Source organism: Mastigoproctus giganteus, chromosome 3, assembly GCF_048544385.1.
Source record: "Mastigoproctus giganteus isolate SK-2022 chromosome 3, ASM4854438v1, whole genome shotgun sequence".
NCBI classification, from domain to species: Eukaryota; Metazoa; Arthropoda; class Arachnida; order Uropygi; family Thelyphonidae; genus Mastigoproctus; species Mastigoproctus giganteus.
The window spans coordinates 166,085,861-166,110,785 of record NC_143577.1 but is presented as its reverse complement, the minus strand read 5'-3'; the positions used below and the strand labels follow the sequence as shown (position 1 = coordinate 166,110,785).

Genomic DNA, 24,925 nt, shown 5'->3' with positions numbered 1-24,925 from the left:
CATGTTTAGTCTCCAGAGCAAAGTGTCCGGTATCCCCCTCCCCATACTTCTCCTTCAACCCATGCACGGTACTAAGTACTATAGGTTTTGATACCTTTCGTGTTTGGGGTTTTCATTAAAAAAAAAAAAAAAAGTCCTTTCCTTCTGCGGAAAGCCTTGCCTGCAAAGTTAGCCAGTGCCTGATAATTTTCTTTACATTCTAAAAACTTAGTGAAGTTATTTACATCGTAAACTTCGGTCAATGCCTGAAGTTCAAATCGGATGTGTACATAATATCGACATTCTAAGATTATATGTTGAACTGTCTCCTCTGAGCCACATTTACAAACCCAGAGAAAATAACTTTGAGTTTAGGCTGCCATGCGCCCGGAATGAAAGTAGACAGCTATAAAACTATAAAGGAAATAAGTAATTATTGTTAATTTTTAATTATTATTATCAGAGCCCCAGTGGAACACCACCTTGTCCACCCCCCCCCCCCCGCTGGGAAATGAGCCAGGCTGTCCACGGTACTGTACTCTGGTTGCTCTCCGTCAGGGATCACCTGAGCTTCCTGATGGAGAACAAAAAAAAAAAAAAAAAAAAAAACAACAGACAGCATTAGTGAGGGAGATAGCTGAAAGATGGGGGTAAAAAGGAGTCAACTGCGAACACTGTATTTTCTTCGCTTTAAACGTTCGAATTAACGCAATGCTTATGCTGCACCGGCCAAAAGAAAAATTTCTGAATTATCCTGAGAGAGAGAGAGAGAAGGAAATCACCAATAAAGCCAAAAAAGAAAAGAATGATGATATGCAGCTCAGGACCCTGGATTTGCCAAGCCCATACTCACCAGATGTGAGCCCTGGGGTCTTCTTTGGCCTCCACTAACTTTTGTGTCGTAAGTGTTTTGTAAAAGAAATGAAAGTGAGATGAAAAAGAAAAAAAGCGAGACGAAAAGTATTGCTAAAATACTTTGGAAAACGTTGCCCTAATCAGTTCCATAAGCTCTGGATCAAGTTAAATATTTTGAAGGGCTTGGCATAATTCCTTTCTTGGAACGGAGCCTTTTCTAAATTGATGAAGGCAAGGCAGGTATCGTTATTCTTTGTTTTTCTTTTCTCCGCTAGCCTAGGGAATAACAGCATTGCATTAATTCAAACGTTTAAAGCAAAGAAAAAACAGTGCTCGCAGTTGACGCCTTTTTACCTACATCTTTCTGTTATCTTCCTCAATAATTCTCTTTTTTTTTCTTGTTCTCCGTCAGGAAACTCAAGCGATCCCTCACAGAGAGAAGCCAGAAAACCATGGAGAGCCTGGCTCACCTCTCAGCGGTGGTAGCAGACAATGTGGAGTTCCACTAGGGGCTCTGAGGCCAAGAAGTCAGATCAGAACCCGACACAAAACTACACATAAAACACAACACTTTTCTGGCTTTTACAGAAGTTCTGTATTCATCACAAGAGTACTGATGGCGCAGATGTGGGAGACCACAGGTGGCGCCTGACCCAACGCTGCCACAACACACAGAACTGACTATGCTGAATTGGCTCAGCATATCCATTTCAACTTAAATTTAATCGGCCTGTATACCCATTAAATTTAAGTACAAAGTACAAATTTAAGTATAAAGTTATTACTAGATCGTAGATATAGCTTAGCTTAATTTTCAGCACTCACCTCACGAAAATTAAGCTAAGCTATATCTACGATCTAGTCATTTCATCACAGCACATAGGGACTCCTTAATATATCATCAGTATAGTTATTATAAGTGTTTTTTTTTTCCTCAGAAGGACCTTATGACAGAAAGGTAAGTGTCGCCCACGAGACCTTACGATTGAAAGGAAAGTGTCTTTTACGTTAATTGGTAAATGTGCGATGTGTACAAATTATTACAAATAATCACAAAATATGCTGATATTATTATTTTCAGGCAAAGCAAAACATATTACCTGAAAATAATAATTAAAAATTAACAATAATTACTTATTTCCTTTATAGTTTTAGAGCTGACTACTTTCATTTTTAAAATCAAATTCTTTTATGTAGTCAGAAAATTGTTTTTTCTTTCTGAAAACGAAAAAAATAAAAATAAAATACTGAGCGTATGTAGTACATTGCCAGTGTATAGTGAGTGGCGCACATGCTCCGTGACAATTCGCAGCACATAGACCAGCAGATATAGTTAGTGTCGCGCATGCTCCGCGACAATTCGCAGCACATAGACCAGCAGATATAGTTAGTGTCGCGCATGCTCCGCGACAATTCGCAGCACGTAGACTGGCAGACACAGCAACAATCGGGAAATAGTGAGTGTTACGAATGCTCAGTCATCTCGGAACTGCCCGTCATAATACGATTCACGACAGTTCCGAGCTGCGGTGACTGGATGGCCGACCGTGACTCACGGCACTAAAGTGCAGGATTACCCATATTTACTATTCTGTAGAATTTCGAGTACGTGAGGTGTCGCTATTGTGCCTTGTTTTAGTTTGTGATGGATTCATTTGTGGTTGCTACTGTGACGAAGGGACGGGATGCATTAAATATTTCAGAAGTTTTAGATTACACTGATAATGGTGAGGCTTGCCACCTCTTAGAACTTTCTCAGGTTGTTCGAAGGTTACAATCAAAAGTTAATCAAGCGCTCACTTTAATGATTGCAGAAGAAAAAGCAAGTAACAGAAGCCTACAAAGTACGCCGAAAAGAGACAGAGGTAAATACTATGAATATCCAAGTTAAATTCGTTCCATACTTTTATTTATTTATTTTTGGTGGATGCTGTATAAGCTTGCTTTCTTGCATCGTTCATTACTACTAATACCGGGAACAAATCACTTTACATCTTTCCTGTAAATTTTTATGCCAGCCGATAACTCAATGCGTCAATTATGGCTACAGTGCCTATTGCGATGCCAAATTACTACAGTTATATCTATTATTATCGTTATTATTAACCCCAGGTGAGTATGGGCCCTTGCACACCCAGGGTCCTGAGCTGGATATCATCATTCTTCTCTTTCTTGGTAATTCCTTTCTACTTCTCTCTCTCAGGGTAACTCGGGAAATTTTTGTTTTTTCTTTTGGCTGGTGCAGCATAAGCCTCAGACTTCCTTGCACCATATAGCTAATAATAATAATTATTATTATTATTAGCCATATGGTGCAAGTTAGCCTGAGGCTTATGCTGCACCAACCAAAAAAAATTGAGTTACCCTGGGAGGGAGAGAGAGAGAGAGGGGGAGAAAGAGAGAGGAATCACCAAGAAAGAGAAGAGTGATGATACAATAGTTGTAAATAAGAAACTGCTAGGTTTCCAGGCATCCGGTTTTGACCTGAAATATAAATTCGGTATTTGCTCAAATTGTATAAGAACATTTAACCATTAATGCTGTTTAGGTGTAACTGTATTCTATATGCCAGGGGTGGCCAACTTAATTTGTGATGCAATCTACTTTTTTCCCTTCAAAATGTGCTGCAATCTACCATCTCAAAAATTTCATTGTACAAGGTTAAAAAAGTTAATCAACACACTGAAAAATGTTTATAAATTTTAAAATTTAATACAATTCAGAATTCTTATTTTAAATTCATATGTACATAAATTTTTAATTTATGTGAAGTTTTAGTCTTCATGTCATCTGCCAAGCTTTCAAAATCGGTACTGTGATAAGGCCAACCACCGTAAAGAATCTTCCGTATGTAAGTCTGTAAGAGTAGAGTGATTCTTCGTCTTTGTTTGAAGAATACATGGAACCAAAACAGGAATTTAAAACTCAAAACAGGAATTTAAAACTTCACTTCTTTTTTTTTTTACATTTGGGTACTTTTCTCGGCAAACATATTTCCAAAAGTCTTCTTCTGATGATCTGGCTTTTAGGAAGATATTGTTTCGAAATCTAATTTCATTTTCAAGTAATATTTTTTTTTCTCCATGTGAAAAATCTCAGCAATTTTTTTCTGCAATTTGTTTTGTATCTAAGTCGACATCAAATGGATAAGAAATATATTGAAAAATGTCTTCAATTGTTTTAAAATCACTGAATCGGATTTCAAAATTATCCACATTTTCTCAATTTCAGAAACATATTTCTCACTATTACATTCAAAAACAGGATATTTTGGAAAATGATCTTGCATATTTGCAAAATGGTCTAATTTTTTTTCTTTGAGATCCTTAGCTATTGCCAAAAATTGATATTTATATTCAGAAATACTACTAATCATGTCACCCACATTTTTATTTTTTCCTTGTAATTCCAAATTCAGATCACACTTAATTTATGGGTAAAATCTGCCAAAAAAGCCAGATCACTCAACCACTCCATATTTTATAGCTGCTGATAATCATCTCCCCTTTGATCAACGAATTTTTTAATTTCATTCAACAAATTTCGAAATCTCTGTAGAAACTTACTCCGACTCAGCCACGTCACAATCATGTGTAAAATCAGATCTGGTTCATTTTCATCGAGTTGCATTTTGCAGTCTCCTTTGAAGAGATTGTCCTCTGATGGAATTCACGATTTTGAAAACTATGTCCATAACAATTTTAGTATTTAACATTTTAGTATTTTAGTATCATTTGCAACCTTGTACAGGATAGGTTTGGTAGGAGCATTTGCTGAAGGTTAGCTACCCCAGGGGCTCATATTTGGTGAGTATGGGCTTGGGACACCCAGGGTCCTGAGCTGGATATCATCATTCTTCTCCTTCTTTGTGATTCTCTTCTACTTTTGACTCTCTCTCTCTCTCTCTCTCTCTCTCTCTCTCTCTCTCTCTCTCTCTCTCTCTCTCTCTCTCTCTCTCTCTCTCTCTCGGGGAAATTCAGAAATTTTTTTTTTTTGGCTGGAAGCCTCAGGCTTCCTTGCACCACATGGCTAATAATAATAATAACTGGGGAGGAAGATTAAAGTCTCCACAGACAAAGTGCAAGGCTGAAGGATGAAGCTGGATGATGATCTGGTTTGATATTTCATGGATGGCTTCATATGAAGGTGTTGGGGTATATATAGCAATTAAGTCTATAAGGAATCAATGGTAGTTGAGAGTAATAGCAAGAGCTTTATATGCTGGTGTTTGGCTAGAAACTTGATGAACAAGTGAGGCCTGTGAGCTCTTAAAGAAAATTGCAACACTGCCTCCTCTTTGCCCAACTCTAAAAGTAAAAGCAGACTTATAGCCAGCTGTAGCACAGGATATAAAAAAATTCTAGGTCTTTATCAAGTCAGGTCTCGGTGACAGAGGATATCACTAGTGAAAAGAATCTGGTCAGCAGTATCAAGTTTGTTGTGAAGGCTTCTAACATTCTGGTACAAGGCTGTGACTGTATAATTTCTGCAGATCTTTTTAAGGCAAGTAACTCTAGTATTTTTATTGAAGGCAGACTTTCAAGTTTTTCGATTTGTGACCCATGTTGTAATGAGCATTCCCAAACTGTTTATCACTAATGATTTCAGGCTGAATGTATTAGTTTGATGATACTAATATGTCATCTTATGCTGTGCATATTTTCAGAAAATACCTGGAATGTGGAGCATTCATGCTTGTCTCCTTGTAGCATTGATTGCTTTCGAGGCAGTTGGATTAGTTGAGATTGTTGATGGGATCTCTTTTCCTCAGAAAAGGGTCAGATATATATTCCTTGGCACCAGGAGGCAGGATCTACAACCTTTTGGTAGACAGTGGGTGAGTGCATTATAAGGCATAGCCTGTTTGCTACTTTCAAGCCATTTAACCTGAACTGAGAGGTTATATTCCTCAATAAACATTCTCCTAATAGATTCAGGAGCTGTTCTAGATCCAAATCTGGAACCGAAAATCTTGGCCCTTGAGGAAACTACGGAGATATTATATTTCTCGGCTAGTATCAGACAAGGTTTGGAGGCTGTTACTTGGCTGGATAAGGTCTGGTTAGGCATAACAGCGTGATAGAGAGGGTGATCAATATTGGTAGTTTGAAGGCATCCTGAGGAATTTGAGGCAGTGTTGGCTGTGGAAATGATGGAATTTCATATATCTCTAGGTGTGATTATTTTTAATTGTCATTCAAATGATAATTAAAAATAAATGGGAAATTGTGCACCAGTAAGCTCTCACACTGTTACTTGAAGGGAACTGTAAAACGTAAAATAGACCTTTGGAAACAACTGGAAGAGTGTCAGAGAAGAAATAATAGCACTGTTCTGTTCAGCCAGTGGAAAAACTACCACACCATCAGGTTCCCCCCTCCTCCCCAAAAAACAAAATATGTACTCAGTGCTATCGTGGTATGGTAGGCATCCAGGCAAGTGCCTAGGGCGGCATTTGGGTAGGGGTACTTTGCCATCCTGCAGATTATTTAATTTTATGGGTAATCCATATGCAAATGCTTATGATTTGACCTCTCTCTTCTTCATCACTGTTCACACATACCCGTAAACCACCCTTCCCTTCTCCGTGACCTCATGTACTTACATACTTGAAGGTTAGCGACACATAAAAACCACTGCTTTTCAGTGCTCATTTAGTTGACAAGGGCTACATACAGTAGCCGAAAGCTTCCATGTTATGTTATTTATTTGTGCCAAATTTAATATATGTTATCTCTTGAATATCTGTGCCTTGTGTCAGTTTTCATTTTATGTGTTACTATGTGTACTCCTCACTTCGTAATGAAGTTTTTTTTTCACGTGGGTGGTGCAAGCAAGAAATTACTATGCAGATAACACATTTCTTTCAAAGGGTGGGGGCATTCTACCAATGGACTGCATAGGTAATTTTGACCAGTAGCCCATGAGAATTTTCTGCATCCACAAATACCGTGCATACACAAACCTGATTTACAAAACTAAAACGTACAAGTAGAGTTTATGATACAAATCTGAAACCACTTCCAGGCAGTAGAGGATATTGTCAAGTTATTCACCAACCAGAAAGTGTGAGCCACAATAGATAGCAAAATAATCACAAAACTGTAATCATAGTAGAATTTACCAACCCCAAGGCAGTTTGTTGAACCAAACAAGTGTGTACTTTTGTTCAATGAGCTGCAGGCTGCCACCTGTTATGCATAAATTTTGAATGAATTTAAAAATAAGCCACTGAATAGACCTGCAATGATATGGAAAATTCATAAAAGGCACATTGTTTAGCTACTACATCTTGGCAGATGTAGTAGCTAAACAAAAGTCAGTGAGGCATAGTGGTGCTGGTTTGAGGAAGCTTTACACAAAGCCCAGGGAAATTCATATGACATTCCAGTCATGAGTTTAATATGTCAAGGTGAATAGTGTGCAACATGTTATGTTACCATCTAAGGATAAAACCATGCAAGTTACAATTTAGCTCCTACAGAAGTCACTGATCAATGACAAAAACTAGAGGATTTTTGTTGGTAAATTTCTCCATGATTGCAGTTATGTTGCTATCTATGCAGCACACACATTTGCCAATTGGTGAACAAACCTGAAACCACTTCCAAGTGACAGAGGTGTCACTTGGAAATGGTTTCAGATTTTTATCATGTATTCTATTCAGGCAAGAATGTTTTTGCTTTGTAAAGGTTTATGGAGACCCCATACATACAAGAATATCAAATTCTTGTATATTCAATAAAAACAGCTGGGACAGTTGAGTCCAGCTTTTTGACTGAGGGGCGATGACAATTTCCCTGTGCCATCATATATCACTTTCACTCGGCAGTGAGAAATGGTGGTAATTTAAGTAGCTAATTAAGAAGTTTGTGTATGCAGATTTTCCCATGAAACTTTTCGAAGCATTACATTGATTGCATGCTAATTGTTTAAGGAATGAAATTTTTCTGCTGTCTGCAGAAATTTAAAATGGAAGGGATTTTTACCCATTAAAAAGGTATCCTATTACATAAAAAAAAAATGTATGTGAGCAAAACAATGAATATGGGCTAAAAGTTGTGATCTAATTATCCATAATGAAAATGAAATACCCTTAACAAAGTCATTTTTATCATTTTTACTAAAAATTAATTATCTGTTTACAAAAAGTTGTCGTTTATTAAAAGTTAAGTCAATGGCAATATGTGTACAGTGATAATCAATAAAAATATAAGCTACCAGTTACAGTGAATTTCATTTTTCTGAATAATTGAAACTGGCTACACAGACCTTGCAAAGCAGACTCCTCCCTTTAGTATTAGTAACGGCCGCATGGTGCAAGAAAGCCCATGGCTTATGCTGCACAAGCCAAAAAAAAAAAAATCCGAACAAAACAATGATAAAAACAAAAAATAAATAAATAAATAAAATAAAATAAAATATAAATAAAAAGGAAATTAAACCTATCATCCTATGCGCTTCCCTTACCCGAAAGTACTATCCAGATGACCTTTGAATTTCCCCAAACTGTCGGCCTCTACCACCCATGAAGGCAACTTATTCCAGTAATTTATAACTCGCTGGCTAAAATAAAACTTCCTGCAGTCCAGTCTAAACATTTCCCCCCGTAACTTGAATTTATGTCCCCTAGTTCTAGCATCATTTATAATCTTGAAAATTTCGTCCTCATTCATTTTACTGATGCCTCTCAGAGCCTTAAACACCTCAATCAAATCTCCTCTAAGGTGTCTAGTTTCCAAACTCTGCAACCCACATATTCGAAGTCTTTCTTCATAAGGACGCCCTTTTGCCGATCTCACCAGGCGAGTTACCCTTCTTTGCACCCTTTCAAGAAGCTTGATGTCTTTCTTTAGGTGCGGTCTCCATACTTGAACACAGTATTCCAAGTGTGGTCTAACATAAGCCTTATATAATGGGATTATCACGTCCCTATCTCTACTTGCAAAAGTTTGATAGATCATCGATAGGACACCATGGGCCTTCCTTGCAACCTGTTTACAATGCTCAGAGGATTTCATGTCTGACCGTATCGTAACACCCAAGTCCCTTTCCTCCAGTACTGGGTTTAGTTGAAAAAAATAAGTTTTTTTGGGATTACTGTTTCCCAGGTGTAATACCTTACACTTTGTTGGATTAAAGCACAGCTGTCATTTTTCTGACCATTCCTGAAGTCTATCTAGGTCTCTCTGAAGAAGCTCAGCTTGACAGTGATCATTAACTACTCTACCAATTTTAACATCATCTGCAAATTTAGACATCACGCCCTCTATCCCTTCATCAATGTCGTTTATGAAAATTAAAAACAACAGTGGTCCTAATACTGATCCTTGGGGAACCCCACTTCTTACATCAACCCACTCTGAGGAATAGCCATTTATCACAACCCTCTGCCTCCTGCCCTGAAGCCATTCTTCTATCCATCTAAGGATTTTTCCAGTGATTCCAACCTGTTCCAGCTTATAAAGCAACCGCTCATGTGGGACTGAGTCAAAAGCTTTGCTGAAATCTAAATAAACAATGTCGAAATTATTCCCTAAATCCAGCTCGTGAGTGACCCTTTCAAAATAGCGAACCAGATTTGTTAAACATGATTTTCCCTTTACAAAACCATGCTGAGTATCCTTGAGAATTTCAATTCGATCCAAATGATCCTGAATTCCACCCTTGATCATTGCCTCCATGATTTTCCCTACTACTGAAGTCAGACTGACAGGTCGATAATTTCCAACTTCACTTTTAGAGCCACCTTTATGTATGGGAGATACATTTGCACTTTTCCAATCCAAGGGAATCTCCCCAGAGTCTAGTGATGCTCGCATAATTAGCCTCAATGGTTCAATGCACTCGCTTGCCGCCTCTCTTAAGATTATAGGGTATATTCCATCAACTCCAGGAGCCTTACTGGTCTGTAGGCTCGAAAGTTTTTTCATTAAATAATCTTGCAAAATTTCAATATCATTAATTACATATTTTTTAACTTCGCTCCCACAATTTCCCATTGCCACAAAAGGCTTTTCATTTGTAAATATCGATGCAAAATAACTGTTGAGTTCATCTGCAACGGCAGCTGGTGTATTTATTACTATCCCCTTTCCCCTTACGTAAAGGTCCGATCTGGTTTGTCCTGCTCTTTTTGGCATTTATATATGTGAAGAATTCTTTATCCTCCCTCTTTGCTCTGTTTGCTAGTGATTTCTCATAAATTGTCTTTGCCTGTCGAACCTTTTCTGTGGCTCTATTACAGATCACCTTGTAGCTGTTATAGGCTTCAGTACCTTTTATTGCTCTGTAACCTTTCCATGCCACCTTTTTCTGCTCAAGTAATGTGGCAACTTCACTATTCATCCAACTTGGAACCCTTCTCGTGGAGTATTTTTTTAATGGTATATACGCATTCAAGGCATCTGTGATTAATGTTTTAAAAGCGTACCACAGTTCAATTGTATTCATTCTCAGCGCGATATCTACCCAGTTAATAGAGGCCATGTAGTACCTTAAGGCATCGTAATTTCCTTTTCTGAAATTAAAACCCATTCCTTTGCCTTTTACTTCTGCTACCTCTCTCGTCATCATCCACCGTAGAACTCCGTGATCACTTCCTGCTACTGGTTTCTCTACTATCAGCCCTGTTATGTCATCTGATTCATGTGTGATGATGAGGTCTAGGATATTCTTTTCTCTAGTACTTTCCCTGACATGTTGATACAAATAACAGTCATCTAGTTGATTTAAAAATTTTGTTCCCCATGTCAAGTTTCCTTCCCATTTACTCCAATCAATTAGAGGCAAATTGAAATCACCCATAATAAGGCATTGACGCTTACTTGCCCATTCCATTTGCATGTAGAGGCTTTTGTCATAATCTTCACAATCACCTGGTCTGTAGATAACTCCTACTCGCATTATACCTTTGTTTCCAACTATCTCACACCATACAGACTCTATACTAGCATGTGAAATGTCTGAATCCGGGAAAGCTATCGTCGCACTCAGGCTGCTTCTGATAAGAAGCATTACCCCACCACCCTTTCTATCTACTCTATCCTTCCTAAATACATTATACAAGCCGTACTGAAACTCATCATCTACAATTTCCGGGTGGCACCACGTCTCTGTAAGCCCTATTATGTCCGCGTTACTTGTTTTAACCAGCAGTTCGAATTCGCTCATTTTATTGACGACACTTCTAACGTTACCGTATAAACAATTAAGATTTACTGTCCTTGTATATTTAACAACCCTAACACAACCCTTGAAGTTTTTTAGGCTCTCTTCCCTGATATTAGCTACCCGCTCACGTGAAACGTCTTTGCCCCCAGAACATCTAGATAATACTTCCAGTTGGGGTAACAGATAAGAACTCTTAAGGTATGTGCAAGAGTTACATTGACCAATATTATCAGATAAACGCGTGTCAGTATTACCCACATCCCCCCTAACTATCAGTTTTCCTGAACCTTTAAGGCATCCTCAATAATACTGGCAAAAACCTTTGCACCACCTTTGTTTAAGTGTATCCCGTCTCTACAAAACAAATTCCTTCTGCCTACAAGTGTGGGCCATGTTGATAGAAATTTACCCCCTAAAGCCTTGCAGATTCCTTCAAGTCTTGAGTTAATCCACAAGGCTCTTAACATATAATCCCTCCTGTCGTGTCTGGGCAGAATTGCAGACACATAGACATTATGGCCTAGCTTGCGACATTTCCTCAGCATGGTCCTGTATTTTTCCAACAAATCGTCAGATCGTGTACGTTTAATATCGTTTGTCCCCACATGAATAATAATATTTTCTTTACCCCCTTTAAAATCTGACAGTCTGTTGGTGACATCATCAATAGTTGCTCCCGGCAGACATACCCTGGTTCTGCTCCACCTATCTTTATTACAAAAAATATTCCCCGTTTCCCTGACAATGGAGTCTCCTAATAAAACAATGTCCTTTTTAACCAGAGTAGTTTGCACTTGGTTTTTCTGTTTTGAGGCTCGAATTGGGTGTGCATCACTTGGTAGATTGCTGGAGTTTTGAGTCCCTGACGAGCTCCCAGATGCATTCTTTTCGAGGGCAAGCACTCTTTTTTTTCAGGGACTCAAATTGTTCCATCAGTGCACCAAATTGTAATTTAAGATCGGTGCACTCCTTACATCGATCACAAAGAAAAGAATCCCCAGGTGAGGTAGGATTAGTCATCAGGTCGACCCTGGAAAACGTACCACAGGTTCCACAACGGATTAAATCATGACTCACTGAGGAGCCCTGTCTAAGCGCGTCCGCTCACCTCCGCGTACGAATGCCAACGTACTTTTGTGGACACTTTCTTTTGATCCAGTCCCTGCTTTAGAGAGGGTTCACTGTACTAATATTAAAATCAGCAAAAATCTCCAGTAAATATTTACTGGGAATAATTGCTGATTTAGAATTAAAAAGGTGAAAGAGCTTAGCTATAGCATCGCTTGTTCTGATCCTACTTAAATCAGATTGTGAATTTTGAAGACAAATCATGAAATTGGTTTCTGAGCATGATGTAAGCTTCCAGAAGCCTTTCCATGACAATAACAGAAAATAAATCAGTTAGCTGTTATGAATTAGAATTAGATAATAAACATATTAATAATATAATCAATAATAATAAATATTAATAAAGCATATTTAGGATACTTTATTAATAATTTTAAGGAGGAAACATTCCCCAAAGATGGAAAAGCTCCCTTGCCAAGGCAAGGGAGCTTTTATTAGAATGCTAATTGAATGTCAAGAATAATTTGAAAAATGTTTTCAGTCATTTATAGTTTCATCTGGTCAAGGCAGGCTAGGACACTTATCAGACTTAGTGTTCTCCATGTACGCACGAAGTCTTCAAAAGTAAAAGAAGGTTCCTCAGAAGAATTTTTATAAGAGGTATTAGCAGATCTGATTTCACTGAAAGGAGCAGTTTTATTTATAGTGGCATTTTGTAGCCTTCCAACAGGGCCAACATTAATTATGCTGACTGTATCAGTAGGCTTAATTTTGTGGCACCTCTGTAGCCAGGTGGGCAGGAGCAGCAGTGCATAGCACATGCTTCTTGATTAGACTGGGGTTCGAGCCCATGACCACCAAATACGGAGGATGTGGAAAGGTCAGGGAATGACCACTGCATATCCCCGGAGCAATATGGCCTTAGTTGCTAATGCTCCTAAAAACCAAATAAACAACAACAGCTTAATCCTGTTTAACAAAATTCTGTAGACTACTCCTCAAGGGTCCTAGTTTCCCATGGAGGAAACCATTGGCTTCCAAGATTGTCCGAGACAGTCAGAGCCATAATGATTTCAAACAGTTATACTTAAATATCAGAATTTCATCAGCTTTTCCAGTAAATCAACATGATCCTGATATTTGAATGAATTGTTTGCAGTGCTAGCATTCCTGGCCATTCCAAGTCAATTTTTAATAAATATTTAAGAGGGTCAACCCTCCCCCCCTCTTATAACAATCAACTTTCTCATCTTACATAGGTGTATTATGTTACAATAAAATCTGCTTTAAGGACCATTTTCTTATTTTTAATTCATTTATTTCTACTCTTCCATGAGTTTACATTGTTTTTTTTACATTGCACATAGTTGACAGTGTGATTCTGTATGTGTACATAGGATGCTTTATGTAACCGAGCCACTCATTGTCACCTGTTTAATATATACTGTACTGCAAATTTGTTTTTCTGTCAAGTGCCTTTTTATGGAAGCATATATGCTATAAGAATTTGGCAAGATGGAAAATTTACTTTCCAAGGATTCAAAGTAAACCAGAAGACATAACTCCTGATGAATTCCATAAACTGTTTTCATCAAATAAAAGAAAAAAAAAAAATTGGGCAGATTCTTGGGTATTAAAAAAGTGAGCTGTATATATTTTGGTAAAAATATATATGTAAATATATCAGTATTAAAAAAAAAAAAAAAAACTCAAAATATGTACATAATGAATAAAATCAGTAAAATACACCAAAAAAAGTATATAAGTTCAGGTATTTAATATTTTAGGGGGGAAAAAGCTTTTTTATACCAAAAATGAAGGTCTAAGTTTGTTTAAGAGTTTTTCTTATGGTGAATACTTATGAGGCAAAGTTCTGGGGGCTGGAAGTTTGTGATCAGCATGATAGGTCCAGTAGTACTGAACAGCTGTTATCTAAAGATTTCATAAAGAGGACAGTCGAAAATAATATGTGAAGAGTCCTCCCAAACGCGACATAAACAAAAAATCATTATCAGAAAGATGAAAGTAAAATAACTTTAAATTAAGAGATCCGTGCCCAGTCAAAACGAAAGATGTAAATAAACTAAGAACAAGCCACTTCAAAGTGCCTTTACTGAAAATAGTAGACGGAAAAAAATCGAAATGCGACTCTACCTTTCAAAGAAGTTGTCCAGTGAGATTGCCATCAAGATAGGCAAGCAGCATGTTTTTTTTTTTTTTTTTTTTTTTTTTTTTCAGTTTTGGAGGGACTGCAGGATCAACAGAGATACCATCAAATTGAACAGCACGACTTTTCCTAATGAAAAAGAATAGACTTTTAAAGACCAAAGATAGATCCAATGGAAGGCAGCCAGGAAAAGTTTGAAGTGCAGGGAGTAGAGGCCTTGCAACAAGCACAAATGATGACAAGCAAAAAAGATCTTTGGATGGAACTGAGTTTGTCTTGAACTGTGAGGAGCCTGGCACTATGAATCTGGGATAGCAATAGGTAACACAACCATAGATAGCAATAGGTAACACAACAGTTTTATATATTAGTCTGAGAGTTTTAGCACCAAGTCCTCATTCCTGATGAGAAATCCAAATGAACATGGAGAATTTTTTTGAGGGCACTTAACGAGTCTTAAACGTTCGTGGACACTCTCCCACCAAAGGGAGTTGAAAGCACCTTCAAAGTCGACAAACACAACTAAAGTGTAGGTATGGGTAGCACACCGGACCAACCATAGAAATTTGACCAAGGCATCCCAGTACTGAGACTGGAAGTAAAACCATATGCAATTAGAGTTTTGAATAAGTGAAGAGAGCTGAAAGGACAGCAATCCTGGAGACTTCATCAGCAGGCCACAAGGCTGTGTGATGGTTAAAGATCTGTCGAGCATGATGAATCTCACAACGTGAGTTACTCAACTTACTTACAATGTGAGTAAGTTGAGGAGACCACCAGCTGTTGACAATGGAACAGTCAGTTTTCAAATAGCAGTGGCCTTAGCTGTTTTTATAAGAGCAAAATAATGACTAATGTGAATTCAAGAGCAGTTTAATTTGAATTAGACAAGGGGAACTGAAGATTAAGGGAAAAATCTCTAGTAAACCTATCCCATTTTAGACACTTTGAAGAAAATCTTTTGAGAGAATTGACAGTTGTAATTATGAATCATTAAGATAACTTGATGATCAGAATTGGTTTTGTCATTAAGAAGTTACTGCGAAGCAATAAAAGAGCTTAAGGAAGTAGTAGTAGTAGTCAAGGAAACATCAATATTAGAAAATCTTGATTTGTGAAAACGTTGGAGGCATGTTTGGCAGATTATTAACAACTAAATGATGTGGAAGAATAAATTTTTTAAAGCATACCTCTGTGATTAGTGCTGGAGCTGTGCCATGAATTAGGCTTCACATTAAAATCACCACTAATAAAAATTAAGAGCCATTCATCAGTCTTAGAGCATGGTCCAAAAATCTTAAAATATCTTCCAAGTTAGCAGCAGGGAGATGATAGATGAAGAAAAAGTAGGCAGAACCAACAAAGCTAGTGACTGATGCACTGGGATCTATCCAGTTATATTAAAGGAGGCAGCAAAGGAAGTAAGCAAACCCTTAGCCATAATTATGAGAGCTTCTTTGGACTCAGGGGAGGTACCCATGGACTGGAGATGTGCAAATGTGACCCCAATTCACAAAGGAGGAGTAAAGGGCAACACAAGTAATTATAGACCTGTTAGTTTAACTTCTGTTCCAGGAAAATTAATGGAGGCACTGGTTAAAGCAGCACTGCAGGATCATCTAGACAAGACTTCAGTTATCGCTCTGACATAGCATGGTTTTGTTAAGAGAAAGTCTTGCATGACTGAGTGGGCAGGAGCGGGAGTGCAGTAGCACGCCCTCTTTGAGTAGACTGGGGTTCAAGCCCCTGACTGCTGAATACAGTCGATCTGCCAACCCACACTGGACCAGCGTGGCAGATTATGGTCCATTTCCCTTAGCATGAATTGTTGAGGAGGCTTCCATCCTGTAATGGGTTGATAATGGCTGCACTTTTTTACTTTACTTGCCTGACCAATTTGATTGGATACTATAATGTGGTCACAAAGGAACTTGGATGCAGGGAATAACTTTGATACCATATATTTAGATCTTAGAAAGGCTTTTGATACTGTTGCACATGGAAGACTGCTGTACAAATTGGAGCAGTGTGGCATTGGAGGCAAATTGCTGCTATGGATAAAGGGATGGTCGAGTAGGAGAAGACAGAGTGGTAATCAACGGACACTGCTCATTGTGGACTAATGTTATTAGTGGAGTCCCTCAGGGTTCAGTGTTGGGACCATTGTTGTTTTCTGTATTTATAAATGATATTGATGATGGTATATCAAGCTTAATGTCCAAGTTTGCAGATGATACGAAGGTTGGCAGGGTTGTTAAGGACACTAATTACAGACCAGTTAGTTTAACTTCTGTTCCGGGTAAAATAATGGAGTCGCTGGTTAAAGATGCATTGCAGGATCATCTAGACAAGACTGCAGCAATAATTCAGACACAGCATGGGTTTGTTAAGAGAAAGTCTTGTCTGACAAATTTTATAGGATATTATGATGTTGTTACAAAGGAACTGGATGCAAAAAATAATTTTGATATCATATATTTGGATTTCAGGAAAGCTTTTGACACTGTTGCGCATGGAAGACTATTGTACAAATTGGAACAGAATGGTATTAAGGGTAAGTTGTTACAATGGATAAAAGGATGGTTAAGTGGGAGAAGACGGAGGGTGGTAATCAGTGGGTGCTGCTCTTCTTGGACTAATGTTATTAGTGGAATCCCACGGGGTTCAGTGTTGGGTCCACTGTTGTTTTGTATATTTATAAATGATATTGGTGAAGGTATATCAGGCTTAGTGTCGAAGTTTGCAGATGATACAAAGGTTGGCAGGGTTGTTAATGACAGTAATGGCAGTGTGCTACTGCAACAGGATCTAGATAATTTGGGCAGATGGGCTAAGAAGTGGCAACTGAAGTTTAACCTTGACAAATGCAAAGTACTGCATTTGGGTAGAAGTAACCCTAGAGAAACGTACCAACTGTGTGGTACTACACTTAAGGTGGTAGAAAATGAAAAAGACCTGGGAGTAATTGTGCAGACAGATATGAAGTTTTCTGAGCAATGCAGACAGGCTGCCAGGACAGGTCATGGGGTTTTGTCAATGATATATAGGAATTTTGCTAGCAGGAAAAAGGAGGTGATTATCCCTCTGTATAGGGCAATGGTCAGGCCACGCCTTGAGTACTGCGTACAGGTCTGGAGGCCTCATTTTAGGAAGGATGTAGATTTACTTGAGCGTGTACAGAGAAGGGCAAGATTGGTGAGGGGAATGAAGGGATCCTCTTATCAAGAGAGGCTTAAGTTCTGCAAATTGCAGTGGCTGGAGACTAGGCACCTGCGCGGTGATCTGATTGAGGTGTATAAGGCCTTGAATGGGTTCGGCACGCTGAATTCTGATGGGATCCTTCCACTTGTTCAGATTACGAATCTAAGGGGGCATAAATTCAAATTAAGAAAAGACAGATGTAGATTAGATGTGCGGAAATTTGCCTTTAGCCAGCGGGTGGTTAATTGCTGGAACAAACTTCCATCTGTCGTTGTGGAAGTTGATAGGTTGAATAAATTTAAGGAGGAACTGGACAGGCATTTGGAGGGAATGGTGTGTTTTTTTTTGGCTGATGCTGCATAAGCTCATTCATTTGCTTTCTTGCATCACATGCCACTACTACTATTACTGACAGTACACTGCTGCAACAGGATCTAGAATAGTTGAGCAGATGGGCTGAGAGGTGGCAAATGAAGTTTAATATTGACAAATGTAAAGTACTGCATATGGGAAGCAGCAACCCCAGAGTGACGTATCAACTCTGTGGTACTACACTAACAGTGGTAGAGAACGAAAAAACACCTGGGGGTAATTGTGCAGGCAGATATGAAGTTTTCTGACAGTGCAGACAGTCTGCAAGAGTAGCTCATAATGTTTTGTCAATGATATACAGGAAATGGGAAATATATTGTGCAAAGAGGATAGGTGGAATAGGACTAGGTTGTGTCTGCCAGGGGTAAAAGTTGATGATGATGATGTAGAGCAGAGATCACCTTTTAAGGGCACTAAAGGTGATATTATTGTACACGTTGGCACAAGGTGTGGCCTGACCATTGCCTTGTATAAGGCAATGGTCAGGCCACACCTTGGGTACTGTATATAAGTCTGGAGGCCTCATTTTAAGAAGGATGTGGAGCTGTTGGAACAAGTACAGAGAAGGACAACAAGATTAGTGAATGGAACAAAGGGTTGCTCTTACGAAGAAAGTGCATGCATAGATGCAATATCTAGTTGTCAGTTGAAAATAATTATTGTTGGATGAGGAGATGAGTGATCTGTAACAATAATTCTGGTAGATATTGAATAACCAATAACTTTACTATGAAGAAAATATGGCTCTTGAACTAGAGCTAGAGCAACAGATTCAACAAGATAAAATTGTCTGGTCTCTTCAGCAACAATATGGGCTTAATCTGTATAAATTGAACATAATCTGTACAGACAGAAGAATTTGATGAATTAAGTAAGATGGAAAGCCTACAATTTATATTGCATCCTCACTGAATGCCTAAAGTTTTTCTTTTACCTTTTACGATTATAACAGGCTCGTGGTTGGTCTTTGTTAGGACAAGCACAAAAAAGATGTCGAGAATGGGCACAATGACCACAGGAAGGTGAATCCACAAAATATGACTGAGTTGTGTGGCCTTAACCAAAGCAGAAATGACAACAGTGAATTGTTTTGTTTACACCTATGTGAAATCCATCATTATAAAAATATTGAGATTTTAAAGTAAAATGAGGTGTCAATCAGCATTATGGGCCTTTGCAAGATCTTGAAGAATAGGGTGGATGGCCTTGAAGGATTTAAATTGGCAGACCCATCAAGCTCTCAGCTACCCACCTTAATGCCAGAGCTTGATGTGCATCAGGCAACACAGCTGCAATTACCAAGACAGAATACACTGCATCCACAGGAGCTAATTGTTGTTGTAACCCTGTTGTCAGGGAAATGGGAAATATATTGCAAAGAGGATTAGGTTGTGTCTGCCAGGGGTAAAAGTTGATGATGTTGTAGAGCTGATATCACCTTTTAAGGGCACTAAAAGTGATATTATTGTACTTGTTGGCACTAATGACATTAAGAGTAGGAGATCTGCAGGCTTACAAGTACAGGTCAGTGTTAAAAAAAGTCATGAGTTAGGATTAAAATTGAAAGTGCCTGCAATTCTGCCCAGACATAATAGGAGGAAGTACATGACAAGAGTCTTGTCAGTCAATTTGGTCCTGGGGAGGTTGTGCAAGGCTCATGGGTAGAATTTTTTTTAGCATGGTCTGTACTTGTTAATGGAAGAGACTGCTTCTACAGCAATGGGATACACTTAAATAGAAAGGGTGCAAGAATATTTGCTGATGCTATCAAGGCAGTGTTGGGTTGATAAACTGCTAGCTTGGGGGGGGGGGGATACATAGACTAATAGATTAACAGTAGCCACTGGCAGAGGTGAAAGTGATTCTTGCCCTGCTTCTATTGGAATGAGCAGCAGCTTGGAAAACAAGGTGCTGGGGATTTGAAGGATTGCTGAAAGTTATCATGGAACAAGTAAATACATGGGCTGGGTTAGGGTAACTAAGAGTAAGAACAGGTGCATGTACACCCATGTTAGGATATTGTTGAGATATCAGAGATGTGGTGTCACACAGATATAAGCAATTCAGAATTTGAGGAGCACAATGTGTATAGAACGGATAGACAGGATAGAAAGGGAGGAGGGATCATGCTGTTAGTTGAAACAAAATCTAAAGAAGTGCTTCCAGTTGACATGGATGGACAGTGTACTGTTGATTCAGTTTGGTGTGACATAAGCAGTGGGAAAGCAAAATTGACAGTAGGGGTTTGTTATAGGCCTAATGACTGTAATGAGTACAACGAACAATTGTACAGAGAAATAGAATGTGGCGGTGTTAAGCGGGTCAGAATACTTCTAGCTTAGGAAGATGTTTGTTTGTTTGTTATTTGGTTTTTAGGAGCATTAGCAACTAAGGCCATATTGCTCCTGGAATATGCGGTGGTCATTCCCTTGACCTTTCCGCATCTACCGTATTTGGTGGTGACGGGCTTGAACCCCGGTCTAATCAAGAAGCGTGTGCTATGCACTGCTGCTCCTTCCCACCTGGCTACGGAGTCGCCCTTGGGAAGATGCACAGACTAATCAATTAACAATAGCCACAGGCAGAAGTGAAAGTGATTCTTGCACTGCATCTATTGGAACAAGCAGTAACCTGGAAAACAAGGTGATAGGGATTTCAAGGACTGCTGGGAATCATTATGGAACAAGTAAATATGTGGGCTGTGTTAGGGTAACTGAGAATAAGAACACTTGTATGTATACTTGCATGTACACCAATGCTAGGAGCATAGTTAATAAATTTGATGAATTTGAAGTGCTGGTCAAGACATCAAATGTGGACATTGTTAGGATATCGGAGACATGGTTGGTATTTTGCTCAGATATGTGGGATGCAGAATTTGAATGTGCGGAGTACAGCTTGTACAGATAGGACAGACAGGATAGGTTAGCAAATTATTAACAACTTGTATTGCTTCTATTTATGATATTTATAGATAATATATATGAGTAATTAAGGGTAAAAGGTGGTTATGAGTAATTAAGGGTAAAAGGTGGTTATGAGTAATTAAGGGTAAAAGGTGGTTACCCTTTACTCATGATGTAGCTAGTTACAAGGTACAATGTTCGCACCAAAATCACCAATAACAAAGGCTTTTATGAATATTAAGTTGTAACTTATTCAATCCTAGCTAAATTCAAAATTAAGCTAATGTATATGGTTAGGATAATTACAACTATATATTAAACACAATTTAGTGTATTAATTAAGCAAAAAAAAATCCCAAAAAATTAAATCTTCACTGCCATATGTTATAACTTCTTTCAGTTGATTTTTTTGATTTAATTTCATGTATTGATTTCTTTATTGAATCGCTGTGTGCATTCTTTAATTGTACAGTAAGGAAACTATTTTGAATAAATGCAGATAATATTTATGAGTAATTTGAAAAATAATTTATAATTTTTTTTAAATTTTTTTCACAATAATTTGAACATAGGAAAAGTAACATCAGATGAAGGAGAAGGTGAAGGTGAATATCAGATGAAGGAGAAGGAAAAGTAACAACAATGAAGGAGAAGGAAAAGTAACAACAATGAAGGAGAAGGAAAAGTAACAACAATGAAGGAGAGGATTCAAATTGTAAAGTGGCATGCAGAATGTGAAAATGGTAGAGAAGTTGAGCACCAGTTCAAAACGTTTTTTTAGGAATAAATTACCACACAATAAAGACCATAAAGCAAATAGTGCAGAAGTTTGATGAAGTGGGAACAGTGCACAATCTATCAAAACCTGATAGACCTTGTATCTCAAAGACATCTGCCAATTTGAAATTTGTTAAGAGAATCAGAAGAAGTCAGAAAAATTCTCAAATAAAGTGAAGATTTCTAAAACAAGCATGAATAAAATTTCTGAAACAAGCATGAATAGAATCATAAAGGAACTTAAATATGAGGTTTAACATTCCATGTTACTACCGGGTTTTTCCGTTAAGAGGCCCACCCAAATATAGGCCCATCTGGGCCTCTATTAGGATTTTGTTTTCCAAATAGAAGCCCATGGGCTTTTATTGGGGACAAATAATAACGCGCTTTCTTGTAACATACCGTATATTGGCGCTCTGCGCATGCCTGAGATGTCATTGCAATAGATGTGAACTGCGCATCTTTACTCGTTGTCAGAATATTTAACCCTAAAATTGGAAAATAAAAAGTCTAGTAAACGAAAATCGTATACTATCCAGGAAAAACTACAGTTTGTGACACGTTTAAAAGCGGGGAAAAGTCAAAATTCGATATCGTAACAAACAGGCATTGACAGGAAAAATCTTCACCGTTGGTTGCAACAAGAAGCAGAATTATTGAAGCTGGTTAAAAAACGTAAACACAAATGTCTTGAGGGTGCAGGAAAGAAGGCGTTTTATCCCGAACTTGAGAAAAAAACTATTTGAATTTTTCAAAGAGGAACGAAATAACCACCGATCAGTTACCTATAACACATTGCGAAACTATATTTTCTCACCAGAATTTGGCCTTAAAATACCACCTGCTTTTAAAGTAAGCAACAAGTTCTTATTTGGATGGACTAGGAGACATCGGATTAGATCACGTAAAATAACTCATCATCTGGATAATCGCGATCCAAAGGAAACGCAGGAAGAAGTAAAGCAATACTTAATTCAAGTAAATAACACTACAGCAGGAATGACAAACGATCGTGTTTTTAATATGGACGAAACTCCATACTTTTGACATGGCAAGAGATTGCACTCTTCACTTTGTTGGGAGCAAAAATGTTGATGGTGCGGATACAGGGTTCAGAAAAAATCGATACACTGTCTGTTTGACAATATCATTGGATTGACGCATACTCCCACCTATGATTATTTTTCATGGCTTAAAGAAAATTCCCAAAGTAACAAAGTCCCAGTGTTAAAGCAGTTGTTGCTGTAAACAAAAGCGGATCAATGGACACAAATCTACTGAAGACTTGGATGGATACTGTTTTCTGCAAGAGAGGATCTTATTTTAGTAACACTCCATCAGTAATTATTTGGGATTCTTATGGAACTCATAAGAAAGAACTAATTTTAAAATATCTTTTTAAAAATTATGGCTCAAAGGCAGTAATAATTCCAGGAAAGACAACGCACTACACGCAGCCCCTAGATGTTGCCATAAATTCCAGTTTCAAAGCTGCTATGAGAAAGGAATGAGATAATTGAGTAAGAGAAGAAACTGCTGAATTTACTCCAAAAGGGTATAGAAAAAGACCATCTTACCAAAAGATTGTTGAAATGGTTATTTCTGCCTGTAATACAATCCAATCAAAACCAATTCAAAGAGCATTTGAATGTTGCGGCATTGCTGCAAATGGACAAGAAGTACCAGCGACCAATATATTAAATCAAAAATTGCAAATTATCCTTGAATACAATCATCGACTTGAAATTGAATCTGATGATCTGGCTCTTAGTGATGGAAGCGATGAAGAATTAACGGAATTGGATGAAGACGAAAACAACAATTCTTCCACTACTAACTCGGATTGCTCAGATACAACAGGTTCTGAATGAAAATTACTAATATAAATAATTCTCTTCTTGCAATTATTATTTGTCTTATATATTTATTTTTTTAAGATAATAAGAATAATTTTTAATTTCATGATCTATTGTTGCAATATTTAAAATAAAAATAACCTTTCATTAATCAAATAAATATTATTTCAAAATAAACCTGTTTCCGTTAAGAAGTCCATGGGCTTCTATTTAGGGACAACATGAGAACCTTAAAAATGCAAAAACCAAATACAGGCCCATGGGCTTCTGAATGATAAAACCTGGTACAAAGTTTGGATGAGGGACACCCAGATAGAAGGTTGGAATTTGATGAATGGTTTTTGGCCATGAGTTTTACAAAACCCAGACACTGTTGAGAATGTTTTGTGAACCGATGAGGAACATTTAAACTAAATGGAACTATTAATTGCCATAATCATATTTGTTACTTATTTAACAACCTCATTTATTCTTTAACAAGGATTTTAACTTTCCAGCCTGATAGTCTGGGCTGGAATTTGGACAGGAGGTTCTCGGACCCATTTTTTTAAGGGGAACCACGGCAGGAGAAAACTACCTGAGACTGACAGAAGACAAAATCATTCCGTTAATGCAGACAAAATTAATTTTTGATATTACTTTTTTATGTAGGATTTAGTACCACTTCACTATATAAAAATTGTCCATGAATTCTCAGACGAAAAGTTCCCAGGTCAATGGGTCACATGGTGGGCTCCATCGAATGGTTGCAGATCTCCTAGATTAATGTTAACCCCAGTGATGTGGGGACTCTTAAATGATTAAATATATATCCTTTCAGAATTCACACAATTTAAGCACAATCAAGAAGTAATAAACACAGGTCTTCACTGGAGCTTCAGCAGTGAAAAGAGAATTTGAGAACATTTCTGAAGAATTTTGTGTTGCTACGTGTTGCACTCTGCCCAAAAGACTACAGTTTTATAAATATTAAAATGGTGGCCATATTGAAAGATGGCTTTTTTATTTTTTTAAGTTTATGTATGCCCATTCCATTGTGCTAGCATTAATTGAAATATATATTTAAAATAGTATTGTTATTTACTGTCAAGCATGTTTCCTTATTTATGGATCTTGTACTTAATGCTGTTTGATGTTATTCATGAACTTAAGATTTTCTTTGTTAATTTTTTTTCAGGTGATTTAGATGGTGACAACATAGATGATGGGGATTGTTCTAAAAAGAGATAATATAGGATACTGTAGTACTTGTAAATATGTAAAAAAATAAAGGATTTTTAAACTCACTTTACACCTAGTCTTGAGTTGTTAATTTTTTAATACAACATTTTGAAATTCATAGTTTGTTGTAAACATGCTTGTTGATTTGAAACCACAATAGAAACTGAAATGTTTCCATCATGGGAGTTGGGTTACTGGCCACTAGAGGTTCAAAAGATTCAACCTGGGGTGGATGGGTGAGAAGAGCAGAAATTGGCATAGATTAATTTAAAAACAGATTGAAATCATAAAATATAGTTAGGGAAGGACGTTATGTGGTTGTTTTCCATTAAGATTATTACTAAATATAA

At 37.6% G+C, this 24,925-nt stretch overlaps 1 long non-coding RNA gene across 1 annotated transcript; it reads left to right on the top strand.

The window, feature by feature from the left end:
* Positions 1 to 2,149: 2,149 nt before the first annotated feature.
* On the top strand, positions 2,150 to 24,641 carry LOC150088392 (uncharacterized). Its single transcript, XR_016546790.1, has 2 exons — positions 2,150 to 2,699; positions 24,532 to 24,641. It is a non-coding gene; the product is annotated as an uncharacterized LOC150088392 (long non-coding RNA).
* Positions 24,642 to 24,925: the final 284 nt, after the last annotated feature.